This window comes from Oryx dammah, unplaced genomic scaffold, assembly GCF_014754425.2.
Source record: "Oryx dammah isolate SB20612 unplaced genomic scaffold, SCBI_Odam_1.1 HiC_scaffold_7, whole genome shotgun sequence".
Classification (NCBI taxonomy): Eukaryota; Metazoa; Chordata; class Mammalia; order Artiodactyla; family Bovidae; genus Oryx; species Oryx dammah.
The window spans coordinates 25,416,892-25,432,216 of record NW_024070191.1 but is presented as its reverse complement, the minus strand read 5'-3'; the positions used below and the strand labels follow the sequence as shown (position 1 = coordinate 25,432,216).

The 15,325-nt window shown below is 40.2% G+C and overlaps 1 protein-coding gene across 3 annotated transcripts in view; it reads right to left on the bottom strand.

Annotated features, from left to right (window-relative positions):
- RBPMS (RNA binding protein, mRNA processing factor) overlaps positions 1-15,325 on the bottom strand; it is a 202,308-nt gene that overhangs the window by 52,927 nt on the left and 134,056 nt on the right. The window lies entirely within an intron of this gene.

Below are 15,325 nucleotides of genomic sequence, written 5' to 3'. Positions count from 1 at the left end.
ATTAAAAACAGGTTGCTGGGTAGAAGTTCTGGTGAGTCACAAGCAGAACTGAAGAATTAATCTAGCAAGTATTTATTAACTACGACTGTGTCTAACACTACGTCCAGTCTTATTACTCAGGAAGCCTGGAGATTACAGAAGGGAGGTAATTAGTGATTTCAATACATGATGCAGTATGATATATACATATTATGGAGACATTATGAATACAGCATGACAAGTTTTCTCTAAAGGAATGAACACAATTCCACAGCAGCAACTCATCTAGTAAGGCAGCGAATCCAATAGAGCAATGAATTTCTCTCCTCTGGAGAGTCAGACAGGTTTTCCACAAGAGCAGACTGGTAAGATGACTTCTACAGGACAAGTAGCTAATTTGCAAAAGGACTGGATTTACTGCCAGAGAACGGGCACTGAGCAAAAAGCCCAGAGGCAAAGACGGGACATGAGATGCCAGCACAGACTCCCAGGGGCTGTGTGTTGGTGAGAGGGGCAGGGTGCCACGGTAAGGAGGTGAGACTCTCCCCAAAGGACAGTGGAGCTCTTCTCAGGCCACTACGGGATCTATGAAAAACAGCTTTCCATCAGAAAGCTATTTTAACTGCCATCGTAACTGCTGCTAACCTGGAATATAAATACAACAACTATTTAAGAACAATGTATGTCATCTGAGTATTGAGGAACTCTTTCACACAACGTACAGTTTGCAGGGGAGAATTCAACAGAGAAGTGGTGAGAGGCTGGGAAGGCTTGAAGTGAGCAGACAGGGCTGGAAACCCAGCTGGAGAAGCGGTCATCAGAGGCAGAGGTGGGAGCTATTTGGTTTGATCCTAAAGTCAGCAACCTACCTGTCTTTCAAAGGGTCCGTGCAACAAACACTATCCATACCAAACATACACACAAACACCAAACATATGAGGATATATATACCTGTAGTCTCAAGGAACTTGGATTCTCCTGAACTAAAATCTCATGACTCATTCACTTAAGAGTATCACTTAAAGGAGTAACACAATCCCTTCTAGAAACTGGAAGAAAAAAAGAAAAAAAGTGCTCCCGTGGTTTCATTTAATCATTTGAAGGCACTTTATGTTTCTCAAGTCGAGAGTCTCCCACTTTTATCTGCTGCTTTGTATTATGGCTCCAGAATTTTAGATGACTTCACAGAGGAAGCCAGGGAGCTTTGAAAAGACATCATTTACGTTTGTTTGCAGTATCAAGTGGCACTTAAAATATATAAATAGGGAGATGTGGGGAAGAAAAACAAGACGATTTCTAAAGTTTCCACAGGTTTACTGTAGATCCTTTTTATTTGGGGTGAGGGGGGGTTAAGTGGAAAAATGATTATATGATTTCAAACATTTAAAAAAAGAATCACATAGTTTCCCGTTTGCACATCTCTTTTGGCATTTGCTAATATCAGAGTCTAGGTCTTGGGAGAGACGCCAGTATATTTTAGACTTTTAAAAGTTCACTTAGATTTGAACTAAAAGTGGGAGACTGCTAATTGCTAAATTTAGCTTCTATGCAAAATCACTAATTCAAAATTTAGCTCAACCTTTGAGGAATAAGTATTTGCCAGAAGTCAAATTAAAAGGCTATTTTAGGAAAAGAACTTAAATGGAACAAGTTTGAGAAACATTTACTATATAATAAAATGCCTTTTGAAATACCTTTAAATGACACAGCTTATTCTTGTATATTAAAATTTTCATAAATATATCTAGATTAAATTTCTTCATAAATACATCCACTGATAAATTAAGAGAGAAATGTTATGAAAAGTGGTGTGTTTAGGTGAAACGATGGGCTACAGTTGTCATGTTCCCACAGGATTCCAGCTTTACTATTTATTATCGTGTTAAAAACGGTCTTTAAAGGGCGTGGGAAAAGGTTCTTCAAAAAAGTAGTTTTTCTGGCAAAATTTAAAATTAAGACTCTAAAGTCACTAATGTTTGGTTAAATGTGGATCTTGAAAAATACACAGGATCAGGCAATAAATTAGCAGTCCTAAGTAGAGATAAGAAAGCCTTCTCCAGCAATCAATGCAAAGAAATAGAGGAAAACAACAGAAATGGGAAAGACTAGGGATCTCTTCAAGAAAATCAGAGATACTAAGGGAACATTTCATGTAAAGATGGGCTTGATAAAGGACAGAAATGGTACGGACCTAACAGAAGCAGAAGATATTAAGAAGAGGTGACAAGAATACACAGAAGAACTGTACAAAAAAGATCTTCACGACCAAGATAATCACGATGGTGTGATCACTCACCTAGAGCCAGACATCCTGGAATGTGACGTTAAGTGAGACTTAGAAAATATCACTATGAACAAAGCTAGTGGAGGTGATGGAATTCCAGTTGAGCTATTTCAAATCCTGAAAGATGATGCTGTGAAAATGCTACACTCAATATGCCAGCAAATTTGGAAAACTCAGAGAAGGCAATGGCAACCCACTCCAGTACTCTTGCCTGGAGAATCCTATGGACGGAGGAGCCTGGTAGACTGCAGTCCATGGGGTCGCTAAGAGTCAGATAAGACTAAGCAACTTCACTTTCACGCGTTGGAGAAGGAAATGGCAACCCACTCCAGTGTTTTTGTCTGGAGAATCCCAGGGACGGGGGAGCCTGGTGGGCTGCTGTCTATGGGGTCACACAGAGTCGGACACGACTGAAGTGACTCAGCAGCAGCAGCAGTAGCAGCAGCAGTGGCCACAAGACTGGAAAAGGTCAGTTTTCATTCCAATCCAAAGAAATGTAATGCCAAAGAATGCTCAAACCACCACACAATTGCACTCATTTTCTCACACGCTAGTAAAGTAATGCTCAAAATTCTCCAAGCCAGGCTTCAGCAATACGTGAACTGTGAACTTCCAGATGTTCAAGCTGGAACCAGAGATCAAATTGCCAACATCCACTGGATCATGGAAAAAGCAAGAGAGTTCCAGAAAAACATCTATTTCTGCTTTATTGACTATGCCAAAGCCTTTGACTGTGTGGATCACAATAAACTGTGGGGAATTCTTCAAGAGATGGGAATACCAGAAACACCTGACCTGCCTCTTGAGAAACCTATATGCAGGTCAGGAAGCAACAGTGAGAACTGGACATGGAACAACAGACTGGTTCCAAATAGGAAAAGGAGTACGTTGAGGCTGTATATTGTCACCCTGCTTATTTAACTTGAGAGTACATCATGAGAAATGCTGGGCTGGAAGAAGCACAAGGTGGAATCCAGACTGCCGAGAGAAATATCAATAACCTCAGATATGCAGATGACACCACCCTTATGGCAGAAAGTGAAAAGGAACTAAAAAGCCTCTTAATGAAAGTGAAAGAAGAGAGTGAAGGAGTTGGCTTAAAGCTCAACATTCGGAAAACGAAGATCATGGCATCTGGTCCCATCACTTCATGGGAAATAGATGGGAAACAGTGGAAACAGTGTCAGACTTTATTTTTGGGGCTCCAAAATCACTGCAGATGGTGACTGCAGCCATGAAATTAAAAGACGCTTACTCCTTGGAAGGAAAGTTATGACCAACCTAGACAGCATATTGAAAAGCAGAGACATTACTTTGCCAATAAAGGTCCGTCTAGTCAAGGCTATGGTTTTTCCAGTAGTCATGTATGGATGTGAGAGTTTGACTGTGAAGAAGTCAAACTCTCAGCGCTGAAGAATTGCTGCTTTTGAACTGTGGTGTTGGAGTCCCTTGGACTTCAAGGACATCCAACCAGTCCATTCTAAAGGAGATCAGTCCTGGGTGTTCTTTGGAAAGAATGATGCTAAAGCTGAAACTCCAGTACTTTGGCCACCTCATGCGAAGAGTTGACTCACTGGAAAAGACTCTGATGCTGGGAGGGATTAGGGGCAGGAGGAGAAGGGGACGACAGAGGATGAGATGGCTGGATGGTATCACCGATTTGATGGACGTGGATTTGTGTGAACTCCGGGAATTGGTGATGGACAGGGAGGCCTGGAGTGCTGCAATTCATGGGGCTGCAAAGACTCGGACACGACTGAGCGACTGAATTGAACTGCAGTAATGATAATCAATGGCTGGATAAGCACCAGAGAATCAAATGACAAGATAAACTGGGGAAGCCTCTAGAAGTCACCGTTTCATCTTTAACTCTCCTGGGCTAAATGTTCAGTTCCTTTCTTTGAATCTGTCACCTTGCCTTCTTTAGCCTGTCTATCATTTTTTCTAAACGAAGAGGAGCAATTAACTGGGCTGTGATTCAAGAACAGAAGAAGGAAGCAGACGTTATGTATGAGATTGAGGCAAGACCCATATATTGAACTCTGGTGTTCTCTGGGCACTAAGTTCTATTGGACTCTATGCGACCCCATGGACTGTAGCCCACCCAGGCTCCTCTGTTCATGGGATTTCCCAGGCAAGAAAACTGGAGTGAGATGCCATTTCCTTCTCGAGGGGAAACCTTCTTAACCCAGGATGGAACCCAACTCTGCAGGCAGATTCTTTACTGCTGAGCCACCTAGGGAAGCCCATATTGAATTCTAGGTACCGTACTTTGTGACCTTGGGGAAAATTGTAACTTTCCTTAAGAAAATTAAAGTTTATGCACTCTGATACATGGCTGTATGCTATACAAATTGTTATAATCTTTTATATAGAGTTATATAAAGTGTTTTTTAAAGTTTCATGAAAATACATTAAAATAACCCAGGTAAGTAAATAACTAAATACAAAAGGAATGGACCATTAGATGAAGTTCATCAATGGCTGTTAATTACAAAAACAGATTAGGATATAACTAATCATTATGTGGACCTACTGCGGGTATAAGGTATTCTTGCCCTCTGACTGCAAAATTCAAACCCAAATCTGATCAAGCTTTCCATTACTAAACTACTAATTTACAGAAAAGTCAGAAACAGGATCACACTAAACATCACCACAGAGACACAAGCAGCAACACCTTACAGGGAATTGAGGGACAAGCAATTTGGGTTCTTCAGTAACTACATTGAAAGGGAAAAAAAAAAGAGAATGAGAAAGAACACAGAGATGACTTGATGAGAAGAAATTTAAGAGACCAGTCCAATGTAAAGACTGTCTATAGACTTGTATCTTGATTTAAACAAATTGTTAAAAACATCAAAACATTATGCAAATAGGCTTTACTTTTGCATATGAAGTATTCCAGAAGAAAAAGCTAAAAAAACTCGGAGATCGCCAGTAAGAAAAAAATGTCAACACTGAAAGCAAGATAATTTGTAAATGTAAACTCCTTGTCTGTCCTCTGGGTTATCTATTTCCCCCAACTTGGAGTGTAAATACCAAGAGGCCATTATATCACAATTTGTGTCTACAGGGAGTATAATGCAACTTAAGGACTTTGTAAGAGGCCAGGAATTTAGAAAAAGGTATTTCTCGAGAAACTAACCATGTTCTAAATGACACCGTGTTTAAGCTGAGTTTCAGGTTCTCCTGATGAAGCAGTATTATTTGCAATGTGCCATTCTGTAGTGCTTAACATATGTCAAAGCACATTTTCTCATTTTACTCCTGATACAGCTGTAAGGTCACGAAGAACAGGGAGTTCATCATTATTTTAAAGGGAAACCACCAGCTGCGATGGGTGCTCATGTTATCAGTTTTTATGGGAGAGAAAAAAGAAAACACAAAACTACCAGATTCTTCTTCAACCAAATGATAAAGAAATTATCCAAAGAAAATAAACAACAGTAGTGAAGAAAGCATTGCTTTTTTAACAGAGACCTATCAGTAAGGGAAACAAGAAACCGATAAACAGGAAAATACCACTCTTAATGGCCAATGCATATATGACAAGAAACTAAGTTTATTAATAAACAAGCAAAACACCATGTCATTTAGGCCTACCAGACAGAAGGAATCAGTTTATATATGCGACAATAGCCCCAGAGGAGGGGGAGCGTCAGGGAAACAGGCATCTTTAAGCCTGCTAAGTTTCCATCTTTGTGCCAGTCACCAATCTTGGGGATATAATCAATCTACCCTTCAAAAACACAAGATGAAAAAGTCAAGTAAGATCAGCCTCAGACTCAAGGGTCTAGTCTTTTTGGAGGAAAAGTCACTGAACCCAAACAGATCTTTATGGAATGACAGATCTGTACCATCTTGATTCTAGAAAGTCACCAAAATTGCCGAGGTATTAAAGGGAGTGCGAAGAAACAACGAAAGTACTTACACAAACAAAGAGAAAATGTCAAACAAACCCACCCAGATCACGGAGTGTCTTCCCCACTACACATTCCATTTCAGGGACCAAGGTCAGGTGTTAAAACAAGCAGAGGAGACATGTTCCAGGAGTACTCCATCAATGGTACACTGCTACAAAGCTAACATTTCACACTAATCTAAATATTTAACTTTCTGCCCCTGAGCCTATTTTAAAAGTATCTAGTCAATATCATTGCTCAGTCTGTTTTACTTCTTTTTTAATGTGCATAATCCAAAGATACTCTTTTTTGAGATAAATTTCATTTCTTTTTGATGACCATTCTGGCTAAGAAATGTCCCATGTTTCCAATTTCATTGCGGAAAATTGCAGGACATGTAAAACTACTTTTCATTATTCTTCTGTTCACATAAGAAAATAATCAATCCCATAAAATGACTAGTAATTCCAGTGCTTGACTACAGTTCCTAATTAAGGAATATGAAGAATTTAAAAAGCAAAAAATAACGATCTCTTTTCTAAAAATCTTATCCTCAGTGAGGTCATAAGTGGAGCTTTCTTGAGTGGATTAAAAAAAAAAGTTGATTTGACCAAACTAAAAAGAATGAAGCTGAAGGAGTCAAATTCCGTGAGTTCAGACTAGACTATAATAGACAAAGCTACGGTCACCAAACGGGATGGTACTGGCACAAAAGCTGACATACAGATCATTGGAACAGTAAAGAAAGCCCAGAGGTAAATCTATGTACATATGGACAATACTTTGGAAAGAAATGACAGACCCATACTTTGGCTCTGTCAAAAGCTCCAATACTGTGGCCATCTGATGCAAAGAGCCAACTCACTGGAAAACACCCCGATGCTGGGAAAGCTTGAAGGGAAAAGGAGGAGGTAGCAGAGGATGAGATGGTTGGATGGCATCACAGACCCAATGGACATGAGTTTGAGCAAGCTCCAGGAGATAGTGGAGGACAGCCTGGCATGTTGTAGTCCATGCAATCACAAAGGGTAAGACATGACTTAGCAACCAAACAACAACAACAATTTTCAACAAAGGAGTCAAGAATATACAATGGAGAAAAGACAGTCACTTTAATAAGTGATGCTGGGAAAACTGGCAGATATATGTATAAGAATGAAATTATTAATAGAATATTCTCTAACATCATATACAAAAATAAACTCAAGATCTATTAAAGACCTAAACGTAGGACCAGATATTATGAAACTTCTAGAGAAAAACAAAGACAGAACATTCTTTGACATAAATCACAGCAGTATTTTTTTTTTTGGATCCATCTCCTAGAGTAATGGAAACAAAAACAAGAATAAACATTTTGGACCTAATTAAAAGCTTTTGCGCAGGAAAGGAAGCCACAAGCAAAAAGATAACCTACAGACTGGAAGAAAAATATTTCTAAATGACGCTACCAACAAGGGATAAATCTCCAAAATATACAAAAAGATCATGCAGTTTAGTATCAAAAAAACAAACAACCCAGTGAAAAAGTGGGCAGAAGACCTAAATAGATATTTCTCCAAAGAATACAGATGGCCAAGAATCACAAGAAAAGATGCTCAATACCAGTCATTATTAGAGAAAAGGAAATGAATACGACTCTGTGTATCGCTTCATACACAGAAGACCATCATCAAAAAGTCTACAAAGAAGAAGTACTGGAGAGTGTGTGGCGAAAAAGCAACTCCTACATGGTTGGTGGGAGTGTAAATTGGTACAGTGACTATGGAGAACAGGATGGAGGTTCCTTAAAAAAACTAAGAACAGAGTTGCTTTATGACCGTACAATCCCATTCCTGGGTGTGTACCTAGAGAAAACTAACTTGAAAAGATACACACCCCCCAGTGTTCCCAGCAGCATTGTTTACAACAGCCAAGCCATGAAGGCAACCTAAGTGTCTCTTGACAGATGACTATATAAAGCAGATGTGGCACACATGTAGAATATAGTAAACAGTAACACTCAGCCATAAAAAAGAATGAAGTGGATCTACAGAATACCGCATTAAGTAAGTGGTATCATGATACCACTTATACGTGGAATTAACAGTTAAATATATAAATGAACTTACTTACCAAACAAAAATAGACTTATAGAAATCACACTTATGGTTACCAAAAGGGATGGGGAGGGTGGGTAAATTAGGGTTTGGGGACTAACATATACACATTACTATATATAACACAGATAAACAGCAAAGATCTACTATATAGTACAGGGAACTGTGCTTAATATCTTGAAATAATCTATACTGGAAAAGAATCTAAAAATAATATATATGAATTTATAACTCAAACACGTCACTGTAACCTGTAAATTGACTATACACTTCAGTTAAAAAAAAATTTTTTTTTTTTAAAGATGCTGCTCCCAGGTATCAGAAAGAATAATGATTGAAATAAACTGAAATACCTTGAAAATACAGACACACAAGTTCATGATGATATTGAATAACACAGCAAGGGAAAGAAAAAAAGTGACAAACCCCCCACAAAACAGTGATCACCAATGTAGACAACAGGCACCAGTCTCTTAGGCTCAAAATTAGCAAAGAAAGGGAAATAATCAGTATTCATTCTGCCTTCTTGTTTTCGGAAGAACTAACTGTATTTTCAGAGTAAACAAACAGAACTGGTAAACTCACCATTTTTCAAACCCTAACTAAATAGTGAGGGAAAGATCAACAGAGGAAACCAAGGAATTGAAACCCTTACAATGGAATCTGAATCCACAGGTCCATCTTAGCATCACCAAACTCAGAATAACCCTTACATTAGTTACTTCATAATGCAATGCCATAGAAAGTATTTGGTAACCCACCTAGGATGGTGATCCTTGACAAAAAAGAAAAGTGAAATCTAAATTCAGCTATAAAATTCAAATCTAATCAAGCTTTCAGTTTGCAATAAATTAGAAGGGACACAGGAACAAATAAAAGGACATCTCAAGAAATAAACAAAAAAGCCCAGGAGGATGGTTTTTTCCCTCAAGAAAACTATTTTTCAACAAGTCAATGGAGTAAAAAAGAGAGAGTGGAATAATCTCTTCTAGATTAAAAGACACTTAGGAGACTTAACTAAATGCAATATACTGACCTCGTATGAACAATCCAACTGTAAAAAGTCTTGAGTTACATATTTTAACATTTGTGATGAAAAGCCATACAAATATACACATATTGATATGACTGTGCTTAGTCATTCAATTGTGTCTAACTCTTTGCAACCCCATGGACTGTAGCCCGTGAGGTTCCTCGGTCCATGGGGATTCTCCAGCAAGAATACTGGAGTGGGTTGCCATGCCCTCCTCCAGGGGACTTGCTAACCCAGGGGTTGAACCCAGGCCTCCCACATGGCGGGCGAATTCTTCACCGTCTGAGCCACCAGGAAGCCCTTGATATGAATGGGATTATATAGTACGTGATGTTGATACTTGCTTTCATTCTCTGCTTTAGGCCTCATTTTTCCACATCAATAAATATATAGCCGATCTGTAACAATGGATTACCATGAAATCAAGGCTCTTTTCCTTGGCAAGAAGACTAGCAGAAGTGGTGGTTGCTTGGGGAATAAATGAAATGAAAAATGTCAGACTCAAAGTGTAACAGAGTCCATGCTTTGTCATCCTCCTCTTCATTCCACGATGTGCAACTAGTCAGATTCTAGTTGTCCGGAGAAATGATGGAGCTGGGGCCAGAAGAAGCTTGTCTACTTGAACAAAACAATCTAATCAGGGGCTGAGGGTGGAGGAGTGTCTTTCTGCCTTTTAATTAAATCTCTCTCAGGAGGTCAAGGAGATCGCCCTGGCAAACACGAACAGCTCTATACAGGAAATTATGGTGCATTCCTGTTCCAATTTTCTCACTTGAGTTTAGCAAACATTTGAGGGGAGGGGAGGTAAGACGTGGAATGAAGTCCTGTTCTGGTCTCAAGATGTTTACAATTTAATAGGAGAAACAGGTCTGTAAGTGATAGGGACTTTCCAGGCGGGCCAGTGATTAGGACTCCACAATTCCATTGCAGGGGCATGGGTTCAATCCCTGGTCTGGGAACGAAGATCTCACATGCCGAGTGGTGTGTCCAAAAACTAATAAAAAAATTTTTTTTAAAAAAGGCGGCGGCAGAGCAGAGCTCAATGTATGGACGGTGCTGTGTGCAAATGAAGAAGCTGATCATCACGCAGAGAGGGGAAAGGACGTCCTGGGAGCAGGCTGGCCTACCACAGGAGCACGAGAAAGATGTTAGAAAGGAGAAAGCATGCAGAATGACCTCAAGACTGGAGCGGTGACCGACGTGATGATGAAAACTGTGAGGGAACAGGAAGGAAGGGACCCGAGGAGGGCCCAAGGATCCGGGGAGGCAGGAGGGGCGCACAGGACAGGCGGCAACACTCGGCAAGGGTGTGTGACTGCAGGGAACCCTGGTGACAGGTCTTGTTCTGCGAGCGGGAGGAAACCGTTTTGGGTTCTCTGACCCCATCGCAGCACACATCTGATCAGCAAGCTGCTGCAGTCATAGATAAGCACTTCCAGAATGAGCAAACTGATACAGAAAGATGGATTCCGAGGCTGGGGCATAAAACCCCATTTCACAGATTCTACTGGTCAGAATTTATCTTATTAAAAAAAATTTTTTTCAGGGGCAGGGGATGTGGACCATTTTTAAAGTCTTTACTGAATTTGTTACAATATTGCCTCTTTCTTTTCATGTCTTGGTTTTTAAGAGGCATGTGGGATCTTAGCGGCCCAACCAGGGATTGAACTCTGATTCCCTGCACTGGAAGGCGCAGTCTTAACCACTGGACTGGCAGGTCACGTCCCTATTGGTCATGATTTCAAGGTCCTCTGCTCCTGGTCTTACAGACCCGAGATCAGTGTGCTGAGTGAGCTGCCATCTCATCTAATCTTCCATGCCCTCACATTTGTGGTAGATTCGAAGATCCTGAGAATGCAGGCCACCGGCTACAAGTATGAGTTTTGTTTTAAAGCCGTCATTTAACTGAGCCACTACCAAGCCCACAACACAGGAAGTACATAATCGCTGACCTCTCATAACAGCTCTGCGTGACAGTACTGCCTCCGCTGGGCAGATGGAGAAAGGGGTGCAGAGCTAAGTGAAAAGCTTTTTTTTTCCCTTCCCGATAAACAGAGAGATTCTCTGATTCAGTTGTGCCTACCTTCTGTCCAGTACCCAGAAGCCTGAATTTAATTGGAAAGGAAACCTTCATTAAAAAGTCTCATAACCCACAGACAAAGAAAACAAATATGGTTACCAGAGGGGAAAGGGAACGAGGGAGGGATAAATTAAGAGGTCGGGATTAGCAGATACAACTAACTAGATATAAAGTAGATAAACAACAGGCACCTATCTTGTAATAACTTACAATACAAAAAAATATGAAAAATATATAAACATATGTGTGTGTGAACCAAATCACTTTGCTAAACACCTGCAGCCATGAAATTAAAAGACGCTTACTCCTTGGAAGAAAAGTTATGACCAACCTAGATAGCATATTCAAAAGCAGAGACATTACTTTGCCAACAAAGGTCCGTCTAGTCAAGGCTATGGTTTTTCCCATGGTCATGTATGGATGCGAGAGTTGGACTGTGAAGAAAGCTGAGCGCCGAAGAATTGATGCTTTTGAACTGTGGTGTTGGAGAAGACTCTTGAGAGTCCCTTGGACTGCAAGGAGAATCAAACAGTCCTATCTAAAGGAGATCAGCCCTGGGTGTTCTATGGAAGGAATGATGCTGAAGCTGAAACTCCAGTACTTTGGCCACCTCATGTGAAGAGTTGACTCATTGGAAAAGACCCTGATGCTGGGAGGGATTGGGGGCAGGAAGGAAAGGGGACGACAGAGGATGAGATGGCTGGATGTCATCACCGACTCGATGGACATGAGTTTGAGTGAACTCTGGGAGATGGTGATGGACAGGGAGGCCTGGCGTGCTATGATTCATGGGGTCGCAGCGTCTGACATGACTGAGTGACTGAACTGAAATACCAGAAACTACACAACATTGCAAATTACAACTTATTTAAAGTCTCTTTACCTTGTGAGTCTAAGGATTGAGAGTGGGACATGTTTACAATTAAAACCATCAAACAAAGAAACAAAAAAACCCTGTGATGAAAACATTCGCTGGATAACTTAAATCAATAAGGAGTCCATCTCACAAAGTCAGTGTCTCATTGGGCAATTTTACAAAAAAGATCATTTGTTGCATTTAATTTGTAAAATAAACAGTAGGTTAAATCAAAATAGTAATATTATTAAAAACCAATGAACATGAGGAAAACAAAAAACTTAAAATGTCTCAAGCCTTTACACTTAAAAGACTCTGCAAAAGTTGTACATTAAAAAATACAAAGGAAATATGAAAGACTTTAATAGCACGTTCCTTTAGGACCTTAAAACATTAGCTTTTAAAAATTCACTTTCTGCCTTTTCCAAATTTCTTGAAATGAGCTCCTATTACTTTGGGGAAAGGGAGCGGGATAGGGTAGGGGAGAAGTCAGCATTTCTGAAAGGTACTCAGCCCATGCCCAAACCTGTGTGAGGGTCTCTGAGGATGAATCGGTGGCGTTATCATCCAGCTGTTAAACACCCCCCCCCCCCCCGATGCAGTTATTCCTAGGCTGGTCTCCACACAGTAAGTGGCAGAAGTGGAGGCCCTCAGAGCTGAGGCTGGCACAGAGCCTGCGGGGTCCCAGGCACTGCAGGAGCAATGTTTTCCTCCAGTCTAGCCTAGAGAGGCTTTAGCTGCTGAAGCCAGTCACTGGCCCCAAATTGCTAGTCATCTTCTGTTAACTGCATCATCTCTGCACCCACACTACCCAACCAGGAATAAAATATTAACTTTCAACGGTTAAGACTGGTGGACGTCCCTGGTGGTGCAGTGGATAAGAATCCACCTGCCAACACAGGGCACATGAGTTTGATCCCTGATCTGGGAAGATTCCACACGCACTGGAGCAACTAGCCCCACGCACCACAACTACTGAAACCACGCTCTAGAGCCTGCAAGCCGCAACAAGTAAAGCCTGAATGCCTAGAGCCTGTGCTGCCCAACAAGAGAAGCCACTGCAATGAGAAGCCCAAGAACTACACCTGGAGGAAAGTCCAAGCAAAGCAGTGAAGGCCCAATGCAAGCAAAAAAAAATGTTTACAGGTCAAGATTAGACTTTTCTAAATTTTTATTTCAGTACCTCTTTACCCTAATAAAAATTACTGACGATGTCAAAGAATTTTTATATGGGGTATATATATTGATACCCACCATATTAAAAATTAAAACTTAAAATCAAACCATTACATACTAAAATAAGATACATTTTGTGAAAAACGTATTTCAAAACAAAGAAAAACTTCAATTCTACACGTTTGCAAAGCTCTTTAATATCTGGTTTAATAGAAGACAATTTGCAGGTGATATGATACTATTGCATAGAAAATCCTAAAGATGCTACAGGAAATCTACTAGGCCTTATGAATGAATTCGTTAAAGTTGCAAGATACAAAATAAATACACAGAAATCTGCTGGATTTCTATACACTAACAACGAACAAACACTGACATAAACTGTAGCAAAATCTTTTTCGATCTGTTTTCTTGAGTAATGGAAATAACACAGAAATAAACAAATGGGACCTAATGAAGCTCAAAAGCTTTTGCTCAGCAAAGGAAGTCATAAACAAAATGAAAAGGCAACCCACAGAATGGGAGAAAATATTTGCAAATGATGTGACTGACTAGCAATTAATCTCCAAAATTTACAAACAGCACATGCTGCTCAGTATCAAAAAAACCAAACAATCCAATCAAAAAATCGGCCAAGACATTTGTCCAAAGAAGACATACAGATGGCCAAGAAGCACATGAAAAAATGCTTGACATCACTAATTAGTTCAGTTGCTCGGTCGTGTCCGACTCTTTGCGACCCCATGAATCGCAGCACGCCAGGCATCCCTGTCCATCACCAACTCCCGGAGTTCACGCAGATTCATGTCCATCAGAAATGCAAATCAAAATGAAAATGAGATTATTAACCCACGCCGGTCATCAAAAATTCTAAAAGCAGCAGTGCTGGAGAGGATGTAGAGAAAAGGGAACTCTCCTAGCACCGTTGATGGGACTGTAAAGTATGGAGGTAACTAAAACTAGCTACTATGTAAACCCAGCAATCCCACTCCTGGGCATACTCGAAAAACACGGTTTGAAAGGATACACACACACCAATGTTCATTGCAGTGCTGTTTGCAATAGCCAAGACATAGACGCAACCTGTCCACTGACAGAAGAATGAATAAAGGGGTGGTACATGTATACAATCGAATATCACTCAACCAATAAAAGAATGAGATAATGCCATTTACAGCAAGATGGATGGACCTGGAGATTATCATACTAAGAGAAGTCAGAGAAAGACAAATATCTTATGTGAAATCTTCACTCCAATATATAATAAACATTAAAAAAAAAAAAGAAGACAATTGAATTCTCATATCTGGTTCTAATTCAATGTATTACAGAGCAACGTAAGTCAGAAAGAAAAACACCAATACAGTATATTAACGCATATATATGGAATTTAGAAAGATGGTAACAATGACCCCGTATGTGAGGCAGCAAAAGAGACACAGATGTATAGAACAAACTTTTGGACTATGTCGAGAAGGCGAGGGTGGGATGATTTGAGAGAATAGCATTGAAACATGTATATCATCATACGTGAAACAGATCGCCAGTCCAGGTTTGATGCATGAGACAGGGTGCTCAGGGCCAGTGCACTGGGATGACCCAGAGGGAGGGGATGGGGAGAGAGGTGGGAGGGGGCTTCAGGATGGGGGACACATGTACACCCATGGCTGATTCATGTCGATGTTTGGCAAAAACCACCACAATATTATAAAGTAATTAGCCTCCAATTAAAATAAATTTTAAAAAAAGAAAAAAAATTCTACATATTATAAGCAATTGTACCAGCTATAGCATACAGGGAAAAAAGGCCTCACAGAGATAGGTAGCTTATGAAGGAACGGGTATTTTTATGTCTTTTTACATGTAACTGTGGACACTTTTCATATCACACCAAAAATTTTGTTGCACAGTGG